This window comes from Cupressus sempervirens, chromosome 11 (genome assembly GCF_028749045.1).
Source record: "Cupressus sempervirens isolate cs-2001-9-10 chromosome 11, ASM2874904v1, whole genome shotgun sequence".
Lineage (NCBI taxonomy): Eukaryota > Viridiplantae > Streptophyta > Pinopsida > Cupressales > Cupressaceae > Cupressus > Cupressus sempervirens.
In genome coordinates this window covers 821284812-821304145 of record NC_143128.1, presented here as the reverse complement: position 1 = coordinate 821304145, position 19334 = coordinate 821284812, and the positions used below count along the sequence as shown (strand labels likewise).

General features: G+C 36.1%; 1 protein-coding gene and 1 long non-coding RNA gene across 5 annotated transcripts in view; one reads left to right on the top strand and one right to left on the bottom strand.

The window, feature by feature from the left end:
- LOC149532073 (uncharacterized) overlaps positions 1 to 19334 on the bottom strand; it is a 246419-nt gene that overhangs the window by 20415 nt on the left and 206670 nt on the right. The gene's annotated exons all lie outside the window — the stretch shown is intronic.
- Positions 2460 to 3839, top strand: LOC149532074 (uncharacterized). Of its 2 annotated transcripts, XR_016358782.1 has the most exons (3): positions 2460 to 2587; positions 2705 to 3343; positions 3448 to 3839. It is a non-coding gene; the product is annotated as an uncharacterized LOC149532074 (long non-coding RNA). The 2 variants fall into 2 exon arrangements; XR_016358783.1 differs by lacking the exon at positions 2460 to 2587 and having other exon boundaries at positions 2787 to 3343.

Below are 19334 nucleotides of genomic sequence, written 5' to 3'. Positions count from 1 at the left end.
CTCAAATACTCACTCACATGATCCAATGAGCTAGTCTGTACGGCTATTGGCGCCTAGTGCTCCGCCTTCGACATGCTGAAATCAGCACTCTGATATCCTACATCATCCAGTAGTGTGTTGGCTATTGTAACTATTGCATCCGTCCCAATCACCTCTAATTGGACCTGCTCTTGTGCCCTTCCCTGACTATCTCCTCCTTCCGTGACTGTCAACTTTGCTACTGGATGTGGCTGAGGCATACTCAATGCTACTGACTAAGGTGATTCCTGTGGTATGGGGGTCAATTCTTCCTCTCCCTTTTTGGCTGAACCGCTGGCTGAGGTTGTGTTCCCATAGATGTGTTTGTCAGTGATGCTGTCCCTTGGCTTCTTGAAGGTTGGACAACCACTGACTGTGAAGCTGATCCTATCGCTCCTGTTGCTGTTCGTGGTCTAGGGTTTAGGGTGACTGGGGTCATCACCACTGGTTGCCTAAACTGCCCGAACCCTGGAATGTGAACATTTGCCATAGTGTGTACATGCGGTGCTGTAAGAGATGACGTAGCTGTTACTGACACAGCCATCAACTGCCAAGGAAAGCAAAGTGGGGTTGCTAAAATCACCCCAACTTCCTCATCATCTTGCTCCACCTCCTCCATTTCTTCTGAGTCGTCCTCCTCAGAGGACGTATCCTGCCGGCCACTATCCGTATTTCCAGATTCATCTATCTCTTGCCGCATCCTCTTTTGGCCAACGCCTTTCTGCCCTCCAGGTGTGTCTAAATGTCTCCATTACAACGGTGCCAAATGTTTATTGTATGGGGTAAATAGTTTAATGCATATAGACAATAGACAAGAACATGTAACACAACAGTACTCCTTTTATTATTCACATATATGCCGAAGAGATTACATAGTGCTTCCAATGATGATTACCCAGAGTAACGAGAATTGTCCAAAAATCGCCTAAATCGGCGATTCAGCGATTAGATTCAGCAATGGCGATTTTTTTGGAGTCGGAAATCGCCATTGCCGATTTCATCAGGTGAATCGCCTGAATCGCCGATTCAGGCGATTCATCCAAAAAATTGCATGAATCGCCTGAAAAAATCGGCATGAATTGCTCGTGGTCAATAAAGTATAGACTTGTAAAATTTAAAAAAATTGCTTTTTTTTTAACTTTGTTTTTGACCTATTTTCTTTGTTATAACCCTAAAGGGCCTTCTATTTGTTTAACATGAGTAGAGGAGAGTAAAAGTCAGAGAGAAGAAGAGAAAAGAAAAGCCATAGGTTTCTAACCGGCAAGAAGAAAGAGCACAAAAGAGATCAGCAATCCATTTGGGGAGGCCATCAATTGCATTGGGAGCATTAAGGAGCCAATCTCAACACTCCTCAACTCATTTGCAAGAGGTAAGTGCTCTTTTTTTTTTTTGCATGTTAGTGTATTATGCATTTTTTGTTAAATTTTTATAGTTTTCAAGATTTTTAGTTTAAATCTTGAATGTTCTTTATTTTTACTAAGTTGCAAACCAGGGTTTGTTGTTTTGTAGCTTTTATTAGCTTCAAACTTTGATATTTTACATATAAATTTTTATTGCAGCAGCCTTTGCTTTCATTTTTCGCAAATTCGCAATGGGTAGAAAAGATGAATGTTGGAAATATAATGAAGAGTTTCCTGGAAGAACCAAATATCAAACAAAATGTATTTTTTGTAAAGAAAAAATAACTTCTGGGGGTATTTATAGATTGAAATACCACATTGCTGCTATACCTGGACACGATGTTACAATTTGCACTCACCAAACTCCTTAGGCAAAACGCACTTGCTTAATGGCATTAGAAAAAATTCAAAAAGACAAAGCCAATAGGAAAATGCAACTTGAAGGGTTAAGGGGTATTGGCTCCCATGTTCCCGCATCCGCATCCACATCCGCAGCCGCATCCACATCTGCATTTGCATCAGCTTCTGCATCTGTAGGTTGTGTTGGAGAGGGTTCTTTTAGGCCTCCTTTTTATCCTAGTTCTTCTGCTCGTGCTAGTGCTAGTCGGTCACATACTGAGACAGAGTCCCACACCAACCTATTGCAGCCTAGAGTGCGGAAAAACAAAATGGATAGTTACTTTGTGCTCCGCACTACTCCTGGTTCCCAACCCATGCTTGAGGGCATGGGTTTGAACAAGGAGATTCATGATGCTGCCAGAAAGGAGATATGCAAATTTTGGTACTTTTGCAACATTCCATTTATTGCAGCCAGGTAATTGATTCTTTTTTCGTTGTTTTCTTTAAAGTTAAAATTAAAAGTAAAAGTAAAACTTTAATTATATTTACTTGTTTTCTAATTTGAGTCTTTGACATCTAAATTTTTATTTGTGATTGGGCTCCTTATTGGCAGAACATGATAGATGCGGTTGCTATTTGTGGTTCGGGGTTTAAAGCCCCAACTGAGGTTGAGTTGAGTGGATACCTCTTGGATGAGATGGTAGAGGACATGAAGGCTGAGCTCGAGGAGAACTGAAAGGAGTGGATTGCAAAGGGTTGCACCATCATGACTGATGGTTGGACAGATAGGAGGAATAGAACACTCCTCAATTTTCTTGTATCCTGTGGAGGTAATTGATCATTCTACTTTCCTACATACATAATTGTAAATTTTGATTTGTTGAATGCTAATTTGTTGATGATCCATTTAATTTTAATATTCTAATTCGTTGTTTTGTTACTTGTAGGATATACCATGTTCATCAAATCCATTGATGCTTCCGCACATGTAAAAAATGCCACATACTCATGTGAGGCTATTGAGGAAGTCATAGCAGAGGTGAGAGAACAAAATGTGATCCAGGTGGTGACGGATAATGCAGCAAGTTATGTTGCTGCAGGTAAACATTTAACTTTTCAAGTTTTGAAAATAAATTTATTTGAATTTTGAAATTTGAATTTCTAATTGACTTAAAATTGTTGTAGGTAAACTTTTGATGGAGAGGCACCCCACCATATTTTGGTCCCCTTGTGCAGCACATTGCATTGACCTCATGTTGGAGGAAATTGGCAAACTTGAGTTTGTCAAGTCATGTGTGGAAAGGGCAAAAAACATATGCAAATTCATTTATAATCATTCATTTGTCCTTAGCACAATGAGGAAGTACACAAAAGGCAAGGAGTTAGCTCGCCCAGGTATCACGAGGTTTGCCTCGAATTTCATCACCTTGTAGTCCTTGTTGACATCAAGGGATGAATTGAGGAGCATGTTTGTTGGGCGGGAGTGGATTTCCTCTTCCTATGCTACGACCACTGTAGGGATAGATGTGGCGGATTGCATATTTGATGAGGATGGTTTTTGGAAACCCGCTAGAGAAATCCTGCAGGTAAATTTATTGCAATTTAACATTTAGTTTTTTACTTTTACTTTAAGTTATATTATTTTATATTTAAGTTTTGACTCAAGTTTTTTGCTTTACTTTATATGTAGGTCACTGAGCCCCTTGTAGCTTTGCTACGAATTGCTGATGGAGAGAAGCCCTCTATGGGCTACATTTATGAGGGCATGGATAGGGCCAAGGAGGCCATCAGAGCCCAATATGCAGGAGAGGTATGACCCTATTTGGGACATCATCGATAGCAGATGGCAAAATCAGCTCCATCGACCCATCCATGCAGCAACTTACTTTCTGAATCCGGCATATCGTTTCCGTCCTGAGTTCAAGGCAGATGCGGAGGTTCTCACTGGCTTATACACAGTGATTCAGAGGTTGAGTAGCGATGAAGATAGCGCTGCTGCGATTGTTGAGCTAGACCAGTTCAACAATAAAGAGGGGCCACTTTTCTCTGGCAGGATGGCCATAAATGCTCAGACAACACTATAGCCAGGTAAAAATTAAATAATATATTCAATGTTCATGAATCTAGATTCTAAACTTAAAGTTGATTATGTAATTTTAGAGTTAACTTGTAATTTGTAAATGAGACTAATTGTTTCGATTTTCAATTTTTCCCTTATTGCAGATAGATGGTGGCAAATGTTTGGGGCCACAACCCCAAAACTTCAAAAAATTGCCATTCATATTCTGAGTCAGCCAAGCAACGCTTCTGGATGTGAGCGCAGTTGGTCCATGTTCGAGCACATCCATTCAAAGAGGAGAAACAGGTTGACAGGGCAGAAGTTGAATGATATTGTCTTTGTTCATTACAACCTCCGTCTTAGGATCAGACAAATTTTGGGCACTGACTCCTCTCCGATCATTCTGGAGGAGCTTGATCCAGAATCAGAGTGGCTCACAGAGGTTGTGGATCCAATCTTCACTGAGGAAGACCGTGTGTGGGTTGATCAGGTGGATATAGAGGCTGAGGCAGCTAGAGCATGTTCTTCAAGCATTGGTAGACGCACACGTGCACGCACAGGCACAGGCCCTAGCGACATTCATGAGCCCATCTTACATGCGGGAGATATGGCTCAGCAGTCCTCTAGGACCTACATTAGATGCCTTGCTACTAGGCAGACTGGATACTCAGAGGCTGAGGCTAAGGCTGCAGTCGAGCTTCAGGATGATGTTGAGGATGATGATGATGACTATGAGTCTGAGGCTTGAGCTGGAGCCTTGTTTTTATATTTTGTTTACAGATATTGATACTGAATCATTGATAGACATATGTTTCAAACTTTCATGGATCTTCATCTTAGATTCTTACATACATTTATGATTTGATGTCTTATGAATCATCTTACATACATTCTATGATTTAAATTATTATGATCATTTGATTTCTATTTACTTCAGCTAGCCTACAATTTACATTTTAGATAACATAGTTACATATGTGATGGATTTTATGTTCCATGTTTATGTATGTTAAGTTTTAACTTCTATTTGATGATGTTATAGTGTGTTTAAGTTATATTCAATAAAGGGTGCATGAAATAAGTTTTAAATTGTTAAAATCTTTAAATTTAAAGGGTTTTTTCAAATTTGCCGATTCACGATTCGATTCGGCCTTGCTGATTCCGGTCCGATTCCGATTCTTGTTACTTTGTGATTACCACACCCAAAGTCCATTCTGGACAGTGTACATATAATATTCTGAAGGGGTGACTCAACCGTCACGCATCCTTTCAGATGCTAATCTACCCGTTGGCTATTTTATAACTTCACCGACAACATGCTAATCTACCCATCAGCTATTTTATAACTTTACCGACAACATTTTCTAGGATGGAGTGTGGACATCTATTTTGAATGTATCTAGCAGTATTAGTAACTTCTGCCTAAAATGAAAAATGTAGATTTTGATCATGAAGCATAGCTTTGATCAACTAAAATTGATCAACTAATTGAAAAAAGTGACAGATACCTAGATAGTTTTTCAACCCTGGGAACAAAACCTAGAAATCATTTTTTCTAAAAATGAGCAGAATTGGAAATTCGAAGCACAATTGAAAACGGCTCCAGTAAAAAAAATAACAATAATAATTCTGATTTGTTATCGTCTCCTCCAATCTCTGATTTTGGTGAAGTAAAAGTCACTTTTAAACTTCTCAAGCCTTCTGAACACTCTGGAAGTACTTAAAGATGCCCCCAGTATTACCACAAAGCTGCAATCACCCAGATCTCACAGGAATACGTATATGTAAACCAGATTAACCAGATGCCTATTTTCTTTTAAACCGTTCTGATTCTCCAGTTCATTCAAGGATGCAGGAGAAGAGCATACTTGGTTTTTAAGAAAAATATTAGCTATCTAATAATCTCAAATTTCTCAAATAAATCAGAAAAACAATGAGCTATACCAGACAACCTTGCTCTGATACCATGTTAGATTCTGCAAGAAGCGAGAACCGAGCCAAGATCTGATTTCGGTCGTAGATCATATGCACTTCCACTCAACAGATGATCGAAGATCAAAATAGAAGAATGAAGAGATATCTGAAATGAGAGAAAAATAGAGACAAAGAAAGAGAATTTTGAGAAGACTCTCAATACTCTCACATGAGCTATCACTTAACTGATGAAGGTGAGAGGAGAGGGTTGTATATATAGAAAAAATGGGGCATATACATCTAAGAGGTGCATTAACTCCCATACCCCATAAAAGGTGGGAGGTTGTACCTACTTGGTAAAATGTCAAAAAACATGTGAGAAATCTAACTACCCCATGACCTACCTAGGTAAGGTCAAAAAAGTGGTTATGAGAGGTGGCACAAAAAGTCAAAAGAGGATGTGTAACTCAACTACCCATGTGTGGGAAAAAGTTACACATGTGGCTTATGTATTTCACCATGTGTCCTCATAGTAACTACATAAAATAAACCTAAGCAAGCTTAAATAATATGTGTAGGAAAATAAATACCCCCTAACATAAGGAAAAAAACCTACACTAACATATATGTCCTTGAGATAAGGAAAAGCATCACTAGAAGATTGTTGATAAAGATATACCAATGAATCTCTTATTATAAATTTGTGATAAGCCCAGATTTAACTATCTATAGAGAATAAGCATATGGATTAGTTGAACTGCTTAATGTATAATTGCATATCTCATATCAATGTTTAAATAAATGGAGAGAAATACCAACCCTGTGAAATCCTTATACCGTAGCATTATTCATATGTCCCTGAGATAAAGAAAACCATCACTAGAAGATTGTTGATAAAGATAATTCCAATGAATCACTTATTATAAATCTGTGATAAGCCCAGATTGGATAGAGATATCATGTCTGAAATAAACAAAGTTTTCATCAATAAATCTTGGACAGCCACATTGAGTTTCATTGAGGATGACCAAAAAGGTTGAGATGATGGGTGTGGGTTGATAATCAAAGGTTACATGGAATAAATTGCATGCCAAAAAGGAGTAATCACCACTAAACCAATCAAATTCAAATATAAGCAAGTAAAATAGATTGAGTCAGCTCATGATGATCAACAAGTATAGATCTTGTTGTCAAGTCAAGTAGTGGGTGATTGGGCACATAGTGTCCATGTAAATCCCTGGCCAGGGTAGGTTTAGTGGCATGCTTGCTGTCGTGATCACTAGAGGTTAGGGTTGCTAGCAATTGGATAGATGGGCTGGTGGGAAGGACTCCATAGCCTAGCTGGATGCATAGCCGACACTCTAACACCAGATGCTCAGTGGTAGGATAGGGGTGTCCAATGCCTAATCTCAAATAGGGAGGGCCTTTCTCAGTTGAGATTGTGTGCGGATACTTACGGGTCCATGGTTGGAAGGTTAAGCCCATGATAATACTTCTCCTCTCCACCAGATGCAAAGCCTTGCACAATATAGAGATATGATTTGCATTCAAGTTATCTTCTTTTATCAGGTATTTTACTTTCATGTACTAGCATTTTTAGTTGAGGATATGTTTAGATGGTTACAATTGTTAAATCAGTTACTCTCTGTTCAATTGACTAGGGTTTAGTTAATCTGTTATAACCATTGATCTCTTCCATTGAATATGTCAAGTAGTTGTTATAACTGTCTTTCATGTGAATCTGAAAAGTAATGTATCTTTTATTTATATTTAATTGTTTAAATAGGAATGGGACAAATAGCTTGTTACACAAATTTTGGGCAGTGACACCACACCAATCATGCTAGAGGTTGATTCAAATTTGAGTTTATCACTAAGGCTACGAATCCCAACTTTAGTGACAAGAACCTTGAGTGGATCAACCAGGCTGATAAAGAGGCCGAGGATTTAGCCATCGCAAAAGAGGAGCATAGAGCACAAGAAGACATAGGAACAATTGATGTTGGTGAAGGTGGCATGTCATAGGCAAAGACTATGGGTGTTGTTTTATCCATACCCTACCTTAGACACCTTTGTAGGAGAGATGCACGCTCCTCTAAGCAGTAGACTTGTTTTTGTTTAGAGACTTTGGAACATTTGGTTTCATGGATTTCATATTTCAATAGTTTCATATACCTATGGCAATATTTGTAATTCAATATATCGAAGTTTGCTACTTCCTTCAGCAACAATTTGCATTTATACTTATATGATCAATGTACACTTTTGTATGTGATCAAATTAGCTTCTATTTAATGTTGTTATTGCGTTTTTAAGGTTCTTTCAATTAAGAGTGAATAAAAAGAGTTTTAAATCATTTTAAAAAAATGTAAATTTCTTCAGGCTTTCCACTTTGCCTAGCTTTTTTATTGTGTCTTGAGTCAGGCCAGCCTTGTTGAGTTTGAGCCATGGATTTATGCTTCAAATACTCTTTAGACTTCAAATGCTCTTTTTTGCATATCTGAAAATTCCATAACACAATTCTCCATACTCAACATAATTCTCATACTTCTAGTACTCTACTACATTAGGTTGACATTAATGCACATAGCATGTTGACATCAATGAAAACATTGAATTCAAAATGCCAACAAGTGTTCTTCTTATGCTAGTAATTCCTTATTTGATTTCTAAGCCCTATTGAAATTTAGTTTGTGCCGGCCTTAAGGGGGATCATAACTACTTGTTGGAAAAATACAGACATAAGGAATCTAAACTTGAACTTGAATTGCCATTTCATTTGATGCAAAGGTCTACAATACTTGATTAGCTCTATATGTCATCTATTTGATGTGTTAATATGATAGCCTTGCTTCAAATATTTTCTGCTAATATCCTGGCTATTTCATCTTGATTGTGGCATGTCAACATAGACTATTGAGTTGGAAAGTGATTACATTGGACAATCTTGGTGTGGAAGAAAAGCATAAGGGTAGAAAGCATACAGATTCTGACATGCAAAGCCAAACCTATCATGGATAAGTTCCAAAGTGGATGGTAAACCAACCTCTATAAACACTATGCTCCATTTTTAAAGTGCTAGCTGCGTATTTTGTGGTTAATAATCGTGCTAGGGTATGAAAATTACATTAACATTGAATGCTATGATACAAAGTGCTTTAGTCATGCATGGATCTATCAACTCTTGGAAAAGGTCAAAGATTTCATGAACTCCAAGTTAATGCAGTAAAGGTGAAGCAAAATTTTAATGAACGAATAAGAATGGAAGCACTTCAGTCTTCAACCCAAGAGTCTTCCTTTCAGTATATGGGTTCGATGTATGGTAAGCTATTTTCAATGGTTCCATTTATAGTGTAGATTAGATACATATGCTTCTATTTTTAGTTTTAACTTTTAAAGTTTGTCTTCCAAGATTGATAGTGTCATATTTAATTTCTAACTAAGTTACCAGATTCGCTCCTGGAAGGTGGAATTCAAAAATTGGTTTGCTGCAAAGTTTTTGATTAGGAAAATAGGTTTTGAAGGGGCCTTGAAACCCTATACAAAAGATGCTAAAGATATAACATTAAGTCTAAAGATGCAACATATCAAAAAGAGACAGAGCCAACACCCAAACAAAGCCAGCTACAAAAAGACAACATAACTAACAAAAGGCGGAAATGAAAAGATACAAAGGAAAAGGAAGGACAACAAAAAGGACTTAAACCATTTTCTTGATCAATTGAACTGCTTGCTCCTCCAGCCTATCCATCTTCTTAGCGGCTTCTTTAATCTAGCTAATATCTAAAGAAGCCCCAACAGTTATTTTTTCTAGTGCTTTCCCTAGTCCTCCTCCCAGTCCCTTCCCTGTTATTAGTAGCAACACCTTGATCTTTAGCAACAATGATAATGGCTTTTTCCCCTGGACTGCCTTCCAATTTACTAATGAGGATTTTGACATGTTTATTGGAGGCTTTGAGGATTTTATAGATTTGATCCGCTATATTCCTAAGGGTGCTCTCAATACCATTCACTTTATTGTTCAGCACTAGCACCTGGGCCTGCAGCTTGTAGAAAGTAGCCATGTCAATTAGAGAACCCATAGGAGGATTCTCCCACACAACAACATCCTAAACCTTATCACCATCAATTCTCCCTTCCACAATCCCCATCCTATCCTTCAAGTCAATGACCTGATGAGACAACCACTTGATGGACCTGAAATTATCCAAAAGACTATTCCTCGCATTGTTCAGTGAATCCATATCCTCCTCCTTCCTGTTGTCATTGAGAATGATCAATGAGCACTTGGAGATCCACTTTACTTAGTTCTGCCTCTCCAACCTTAAGGTCAATCTTCTCGCTCGCAATCCCCAACTCCCGTATCCATACTCATATTTTTCCATGCCATTTTCCTACCTTTCAAAGGTGCGAGGGTCTCATCAACAAACTTGGTCTTTGTAGTCTAGGTGGGCACATAAACAATGTCCCGTTCCTTCAGAGTGGAAGCATCCCAATACTAATCCTTAATGAAATCCAGAGAGGAAACTGAACTTTCGTCTCATCTTTACCAATATTTTGTTTCTTCATGGTCAGCTTGGTAGTCTTGTTGGTACTTGTTAAGGCCTAAAATTTGCACCCAACCAGACTTAATGAAAAGAACTGGAAATTTTAGGTAACATTGAACCACTCATAGGCAATGGAATTTTCCTATCAAATTGAGTGGATCTCCAGGTTATAGGCCGATTCCTTGGGATAAACACTTAAGCTCTTGTAACTATAATGAACTGCACTTGATAGGAAAAGGGAAAAAGATGCAGAAATAAACCCTAAAATTGAACCTAGCTAATAGGTGATACACCAAAACTCATGAATACTAAGGATATGACTATTAATATAACAGTGAAACTTTCCTTGTTGATCAACACTTAGATCATATACTAACTTGCATTAATATTTCATAATAAGGTCCTGATAATGAGAGTTAAGGAACATGAAAACATTCACATAACAGTCCCAAAACGGAAGACACAAAATATAACTTGCAAGTAAAAGTACAAACTACAACTAGGTGATAACCAAGATAGAATGATAAGGAATCTCAAAAATTCAGTTAACACTTAATCAATCAGATATTACTCACACATAGTAACAAAAATGATTAAGCCTGGATTTCAAATCAGAAAGTTATCACTAAATGATTTAGTACATGTATCAAGTATTTCCCAAAAACGAATTACAAAATATGTAGAAAATATATCAAGGGCACAAAACTATCACAAAAATCCTCTCTACATAATTAGAACTCTCTTGACAATCATAGTTTAAAAGACTAAGTAGAAACTCCTTGGGGTCGAATCCATGAAAAAAAGCTCCAAAAAAGGAGTCAATACTTATAAAAAATAATGACAACTGACTGATAAACTGTACTAAGTCATAAAAGAACCTATGACTCACTCCTAACTGACCATAAAACACTCCAACTAGTCATAAAGACACTTAAATTGCCTAGTCAAAGTCCAAATTCGACTTTGTAATCCCTAAAAAGATTCAAAACATCTCCTAAAGTAATTCAATTTTAATCAGGATACTAAGTCTTCTCATGAAATATCTGTAACTTCCAAGACCGAGCACTTATAACACATCACCATCACCACTTATAACACGTCACCATCACCACTTATAGCACTTATACTAAGTGGTGATATTCACATCACCACTTATAACACGTCAAATTACTACTTTTCCCTCCATTTGCATTTTGAAATAACAAACATATTAAATGGTTTATATTATACGATTAAAAACATTGTCTTACAACATAAAACTAATGCAAAACAAGGTCCTTAAAACAACCTAACATTCAAATACTTCCTAATATTCACGGCATATAGAGAACACATAATTGTGGAAATAAAACCCCATCAAATGTCTTGGATCTAAAAACTTATTAAAATCAATTTGGAGTTTTATATCTTCAAGCTTCAACCCTAGAATCATTCATTTCGTATACCACATCTTTTGGAGGAGCTCGAGAAGCAAATGCGGCTAGGGTTTGAAGTCGCAATTGAGAATTGAACCTAAATTTTTGTAGAGCCATTCATGCTAGTGCCATTTGTAGTATTTTCCTTCTGATAAAATACCAAAACGTAGAGAGCTGAGGCTGGCTATTTGCTAGAATAATAGAAGATCCACAGATTTCTCTGCCTATGAGTTCTCTTGAAACAAATCACAACTAGGTTTCTTTGTAACACCTTTGCTACGACTTCTACCATTGCTAATGCCAAAATTGGCATTGACGTTGTAAGTCAACTTGGAACTTTTTAGGAAATTGCTTGATAATGAAGGTTTTTGTTTTGGATTTCAAAAATTGAAATGGGTTTTCCCTTATTATAGGATAATTTTGCATTTTTGTGTTCTACATTCATCCTCTACCGTTTTTTGGCTTTTTTGGAAGATTTCTTCATTTGCAAGGGTTTTCACTATATTAATTATATCTGTCACGTTTGATAGCTGAAAATGAATTTGGAATCTTTCTTAGAGCAGCCATTACTTATCTTGTGTCATTTTCATGATCTAGGCCACCGTGAATGAAGTGTTTGTTGGATTTCTAGGCTATTTCGTGCCTCTGTCTAGCGTCACTTCCATCATTTTCATTTGCTCTCTAAGATCACTACTGCTGGTTATTTAATGAAGACATATACATATAATTGCAACATATCTTTGGCTGAAGCTAAGCGTTTTTAAAAGCAATTTATATTTCCAATTGCTTCAACCACCATGGATAAAGTTAGATACACGACTATTCTTTTTGTTGAGGTTTTATCTCCATTGTTTGTTTTGATGTTGATAGCTCGTGACTGATTTCTTTTGATGAAGTTAGGCATTTTGACTATCTGTGTGTTTGGCTGCAATAGGCAAAATGAAAAACCCCAACTACTGCAAGTTTACTTGACCTTGTTGCTATAGCATGATTCTGAATTACCAATACGGCTTCATTCTTTGTTCCTCTTCTGTGTCTGCATTAAGGGTGATTCTAGACTGTTGTCATCACTTGCAAGGGTTTTGAGCATATATCCTATGTTTGCTATACTTTTGAAAGCCGAATCTGGGGTGTTAGTTGTAACCATGACTAGTTCCTAGTTATTTCTAGCTTTCGCTTGGTTGTTATATTAACTTCAAAGTCTATACTTCGTGCAATGATCTTCATTTTATTTATTTCTTTTTGTAGACCTACGATGGTAGAAGAAAACCTATACTAATCAATTTATTCCATACTTTTGACATCATTTCTGAGCATGTGACTGCTTATTTTGCAGTTCTTTTCACCTGCCATGAACCTTCTTGTATTCAACATTTACTCTTTGTCCCTGTTGTTTTTTTACAATCTGAAATACATTTTCTTCAGCACATGTTTGTCTTCAGATGCACCAGCTATTAGAGATTCATTGCTTTGTTGTGTAGATGTTATTCCTCACCTATGAGGATTTTCACTCAGCTTGAACCTTTCATAAGACATACTTTTTGGATTTGATTACTGCTGAATATTGTATTAGCATGATTATTGGAGCTGGATTTTAACTGCTGCTGTTTTAATCATTGTTTAATATCAGATTTTTAGAATATTCTCTGCTTTTCAATTGTAACCCTTTCTTGCAAAACTGGATCCCTTGTTGTTTGATTCTACTTCTGTCTATTTCAACTTTGTTTTGTAGCTTGCTGTCAATTTTGATCTTCTTGTTGCTTTGAGATTTTTAAACATGGCTGCCAATTATATTTATTTCATGACACCTTTGATTAGCTTCTTCGATCTTATCTCTTATAGGCATGCCGGGCTGAGTAACCCTTGTGGGAGCCTATGGTTATATCCGCGTACCTATAAGATACAAGATTCTTTACATGAAGCAAACATGTTAGCAGTAAAGCATATTAGCATGATAGTTTTCCTTACTTGCTGATATATGTTTTATTTTGTGAAAATGAATGACATGACAGGAAAATGATTGAGATGAATGAAACACTTGCATTGCTTAGATCCATTAGATCTAACAAATTTTATGAATGTAGGCCTTGAATGCGTGGATGGAACGCGGCTCGAACCAGTGGATGGATGGAAGTGGATGGACGGAAACCAACTAGTCATTATAGGCAATGACTGGTGCCCATGACTTCTACTCTTTCTTTTCTTTTATGTCATTTAATTTTGCAAAGTAGGAATGTATATCAGCAATCTAGGGACTACTCTCACAGTCACTTGTGTGAGAGAATTTATTTTCAGTATTCTCAACATTATTACAGTTCTTTTGTAAATATCAGTTGTATATTTAAAATGAATAATACAAGGACAGTTGTTATTCTTTTGGCTCATACTGAACATGATTTTAACATGCATGAACTGAACTGAGATGTAAAAATGTTTATGAAATTGTATGAAACCTTTGAAATCAGAACTAAATTTCAGCACATGTAGAAATTTAGTAACAGTACCCTCTTCTTGAATATCTGTATCCATTTAATCCCTGTCCCCCTCGTACTCATTAGACAAAATGATAACCTTGACTTGTTTCTTGGGCACAGGGGTCCTAGCAGTTTGCATTGCCTTCCTCTTCTTGTAATGCCTACCCTTAGTTTACTTTTTATGTTATTTTGCTAAATTCTTTTAGGCCATCTTTATGGTTATGTTTTATGATTTACTGATACTCGGTTACCTGATTTGATTGGATGTTATTTCATACTCAGTTTATATATTTGATGAGCTACTTAATACTTAGTTATTTCATGTGTTCATGGTTATTCTTTCGATGATGATGTTTTTATATATTTCATATGGTAATTTCAGTTATTGCATGATGATAGTTAGATGGATGGTTTATATGCAGTCTCTATGGATACTTACCCCATACTTGCATGTGTATGGTGTATTTGTATGTTTTACTTTATGTTTGACTTTTTTGATGTGGTTGTGGGAGGGAATCGTAGTCACTTGCTAGTCAGAATCTACAAGATGCATGACTCCCCACTATTGCTTGTTTAGTTTAGATTTATATGTATATGTACATGCTTGGCTTTTATGCAAATTGTAGGGACTGGGCATTGACTTCCCTGAATTGCCAGGACGAGCGTGCCCCATCGTAGTATCTCAATGGTAAAAGAGGGGAGATTGTTCCTGAGTCCAAATCCTAATCCTAAGCCAACTGTCGTAGAAAGTAGGACAAGTATCTGAGTTATTTACCCTTCCGAATTCATCAAGTGACGTGAATTCGTGATTTTGACCCTTGAGTTTGATTTAGTGCTTTGTCTTTATGATGGGTTTTCTTAGTTAGTTTTGTGGGTCTGTTGCGATTTTTAGTTATAATTAAATCAAATTATTAAATGATTTAATTAGTTGAGAAATTAATTAAATAAAAAATTTAATTTAAAAGATTTAATTAAAGTTTTAATTTTGGCATAATTATATTTATTTAATTTAATAATAATTTATTTAGGAGTTTCATTTTTTTAATAAACTTTAAACATTATTATTAGTTAAATTAATAAATATTTTATTAAAGACGTCTTGTGATTTAATAGAGAGAATAAATTTTATTAAGTTTATTTTAATTAAAATGCAAAAAGGTTTGCACATGAAATTAAAATAAGATAAAATAATAAAGAAAAAGGTTTCGTGTGATTGCAAAACCAAAACCTTTAAGGAAGAAAGCTCTTTATTAAAAAATTAGAGCTCATTTCTCCACACATAGGTTTGAAGGAGCAAATTTCGAGAGAAGGGTTTTTCGAGGAAACGGGAAATTCTTCCAATCTCCAAGTGTTTGTTTGGTTAGCATCAGATCGAGGTAGGAATGCTGCTTGAATTTATCACAGTAAGTTTTCCCTTTGAATTTCTCTCTATCTTCTTCATGCTTGTTTGAGAATCTTGTTTTAGAAATGGCTCTATTTGAAACCCTAGTTTGAGAATCTTGTGATTCATAATTAGATTGTTTTGGGTAAACTATGTTTTCAGGATGGGGTTTGGAAAACAATATTAGAAATTAGATTTACAAAATTTATAATAGTTTTGTATTTGTTTTCCAATTAGATCTATGCTGAAAAAACTGTTAAAAAAAAATATTGATAATTTTTATCATAATATAGAAATTGGAAATGGCAGTAAATTGAATTTTTGTACGAAATTGGGGGGCTTCGTTTTTTGTTGTTTTTATTATAACAAAAATATACAATTTTTTTGGAAGAGGTGCAATCACCTCCCCCCTGGCTGCAAAAGCAGTGAACGTTGTCGTGGTAGCACAAGCTACGGATGTTGTCGAGGCAGTGAATGCTGTTAAGCCAGCGGTTGCCTTTGGTAGCCAGGCCGCTAAAGCGACCTCCCCATAGTTTGGGGATATGCAATGTGTTGGGTGGATATTTTGCAATCAACAGTTTTGGGTAAAAATCCAGTCCAAAATAGGATGACCAGCCATAGCGTGTGAGATAGAGTCTCTCCTACCTTAAAGGGAAGGCTCCCCATTCTCACTGTTCCTTAGATCAACTCAAGGTAAGCAAGAAGGTGAGAGATTTTATAAAATGAATGTTACCAATATCCTTTCTTCTTATCTTTCAATAAAGAATCCACTTACTCGTAGAGTGAGTAATGGGCAGGGTGAATCTCTAACTACACTTCTATCAAGAGCTGAAAATAGTGATACCAATAAACCTTCACTAACTCAAAGGCTAACTGAAAATGTACCGGTTTGGGTCTAAGTCCAGTTGTACTTCTATATGGAAAAACTTTACAATTAGGGCACAAAGACTCCTAAAAGTAAGAAACTCTTAACTATTTTGCCAATTAAGAAGAAAATATAAGCTATAGACAAAGCTTCTATTTGTACACTTTCACAGTTGCTCTTAGTCAAAGCTCTGGCTCCAATTGCTTCTTAACTCTTTTCTATTCAATTCACAAGATACAATTACTAATAACACAAGATAACACGAATCAAGGATAACTTAAATGAATTATAGACAAAGCTTATAACTCATGCAAGTAACAATCTCACTTAATCAAAGTTGTCTCAAATGCTCCTTTGTATTCACTTTCTCTCAAAATAGTGCTTACACAAACAAAGTCCTTTTGACACAATTTCTCTAGAGCTCTCTTGCATAAAGATGATGATTTTACAATGAGGGGGCACTCCTTTATATAGACACAGGAGTTGCAGAAAAAGAGAAAAAAGTGGGAGCAACTCAACCAACTTTGACCTAGTTTAACTATAGGAGAAAATAAAAGATTAAATGCAACTGCACATGCAACTTGCATTACATGTAACTACACTTTTTTATGTAATGCATCCTTTACAACTACTAACATGAAATAAAAACAAAAACAACAATCCTGAAGATTGTTTCTTAGTGCCTTGAATTTGACAATGATGTCACACCCTGTGGGAAGATCAGCAATTTCCATGATCTTCGATATGGCTTCAACCCTCGTTGCATTCACATGTGCTGATTGTACAACTTTGGAACTTGCTGTCATAGAGTATCCAACAAGTGTTTCGTTGAGGATTTATACAAGACAAACTTGTTCATCATGTGTGAACCAAAGTCTTCGGAATCTACATCAGCATTGATCCTGATTGTATATTTTGAATTTACTCTTTCTATTGCAATGAGATTACTGGATTCATCAATAACATGGCAGTCCATCTGTTCCAAATCACAAATAATAATTGCTTCAACTGTTTGACAATCTCCAAAGGCCACCTGCAACTTTGTGATTAACTTCCTCAATGTTTCCTCTTTATAATTGTTATGGCCAAAATTTGCACCTTGTTAAACTAAACAAGTTTAACAATCTTACCTAACATGGGATTCATTTTTGCATGTGGGAAACGCTTACATAGAAATGAAACCTCTGGATTCTAGACCAGTTCCTATTGGATAATCACTGATAACTCCGGAAAACTAACTTGGACTAGTGGGAAAAAAGGGATAGAAGTTACTGAAATGAACCTAAGATCTTAAACTCTAAACTAGAGAACTAGGTGATACACCAAAATATGATATGAAGGTTCAAACATTGGTAACTAGGAGGGATTACTAACATATCTGAATGAATACAAAACACTTCCTTTCTGTATAGGCTTGCATACATATTTTGTAATAAAGTCTGAAAATGAACTAGAATAAGGAGGAAAACAGATGCCTCTCTTATGAGCTTAACCTTTTAAAACATGAACTACAACCTGCAAACAAAAATACTTTTCTGTCAACTAGGTGTTTGGGTGAGACAAAGCAACATGGAAAAATAATGATTCACTAGTTGTTTTTATCAAATCACTTGAAAATACACACATAATTACAGAAAGAAAAGAAGGCTCAAAAATAGATTTAGAAAACATAAACTCAACTGTTGTCACTTGTATTTGATCTTTCAAAATGAGCTACAATTTTCTGCATAAAAATACTAAGGACAAAAAATGTCTCGTAAGCCTCCCTTGCATAATTAGAACTCCCTCCCAAAATCAAAGTTCAAAAACTAAAATACAAACCCCTTAGGGTCGAATCCATGAAAAATGCCTCTAAAAAGGAGTCATAACCACTGAAAAATGATGATTTACTGCCCTATGAACACTAAGTCATAAACACTCCTAAGACTCACTCCAAATTGCCCACAAAACACTCCAATTGGTCATAAAAACTTCTCAACTGACAAGACAAAGTCAAAATCGACCTGCAAACTCCTATATTCCCTCCATCTATTCCCAAACTTATTCAAACGCAAAAAATTAACATATTTTACTATTAAATAATATTAATATAAAATGACTTATAGAAGTATCATTTTAGCCAATATTATTTACAATGTTGAGTACAAATATGAAGTCTTAAAAGGAGACACCCATGGTCTGGAAAACACATTTCCTAGAGACTTAAAACACCCCCCTTATGGCATATTCACATTATACTTTGAAAAAATAAAATTAAAACTTAAAAACTCTCACACTTGCAGATTTCAAAGTTTATGTAATATGATGAAGGGTAGTATATTTCCCATTCACAACCCTAAAGTTGCTCATTTTGCAAACGCATTAGCTTTGGAGAGCTCGGGAAAAACGCGGCTAGGGTTTGAAGGCATTTTCACTTTATCTGTGGCTGCCATGAGAGTTTTCTGCAATGACTACATTGTTATCATGCAAGCTGGGACTTGAAAAGGTTTGCAAGTTGCAATATTTTTTACTTGCATTTGATTCTCTATTGCTGGAGCCGCCATATATGAGGGTTTTCATCTTTCTAAAATTGCTCCATTGTTGCATTCGTTTCACTCAGCTAGAACCATGCTTCTCTCTTCATTTCATTGAACCCGTGACTGGAAGCCGTCTTAGTTGAAGGTAATATATCTGTTTTTTCTTACTTAAACCACCATATTCGAAACTATTGCTGGGCATATTTATTTGAGCCATCATTTCACGTCTTAGACACATCTCAATTATTTGACAGCCGCTATGATTGTCAAAGCATTTAGCGGCCACAATGAAAAAAGGTATTACTGTTATTTATCTTGCTAGTAATCCATTTTTGAGCTGCCATGAGAACTTGAATAAAGTTTTTAAAGAAACCTTTTTACATTCCTGAAGGAAATGCATTGTTTT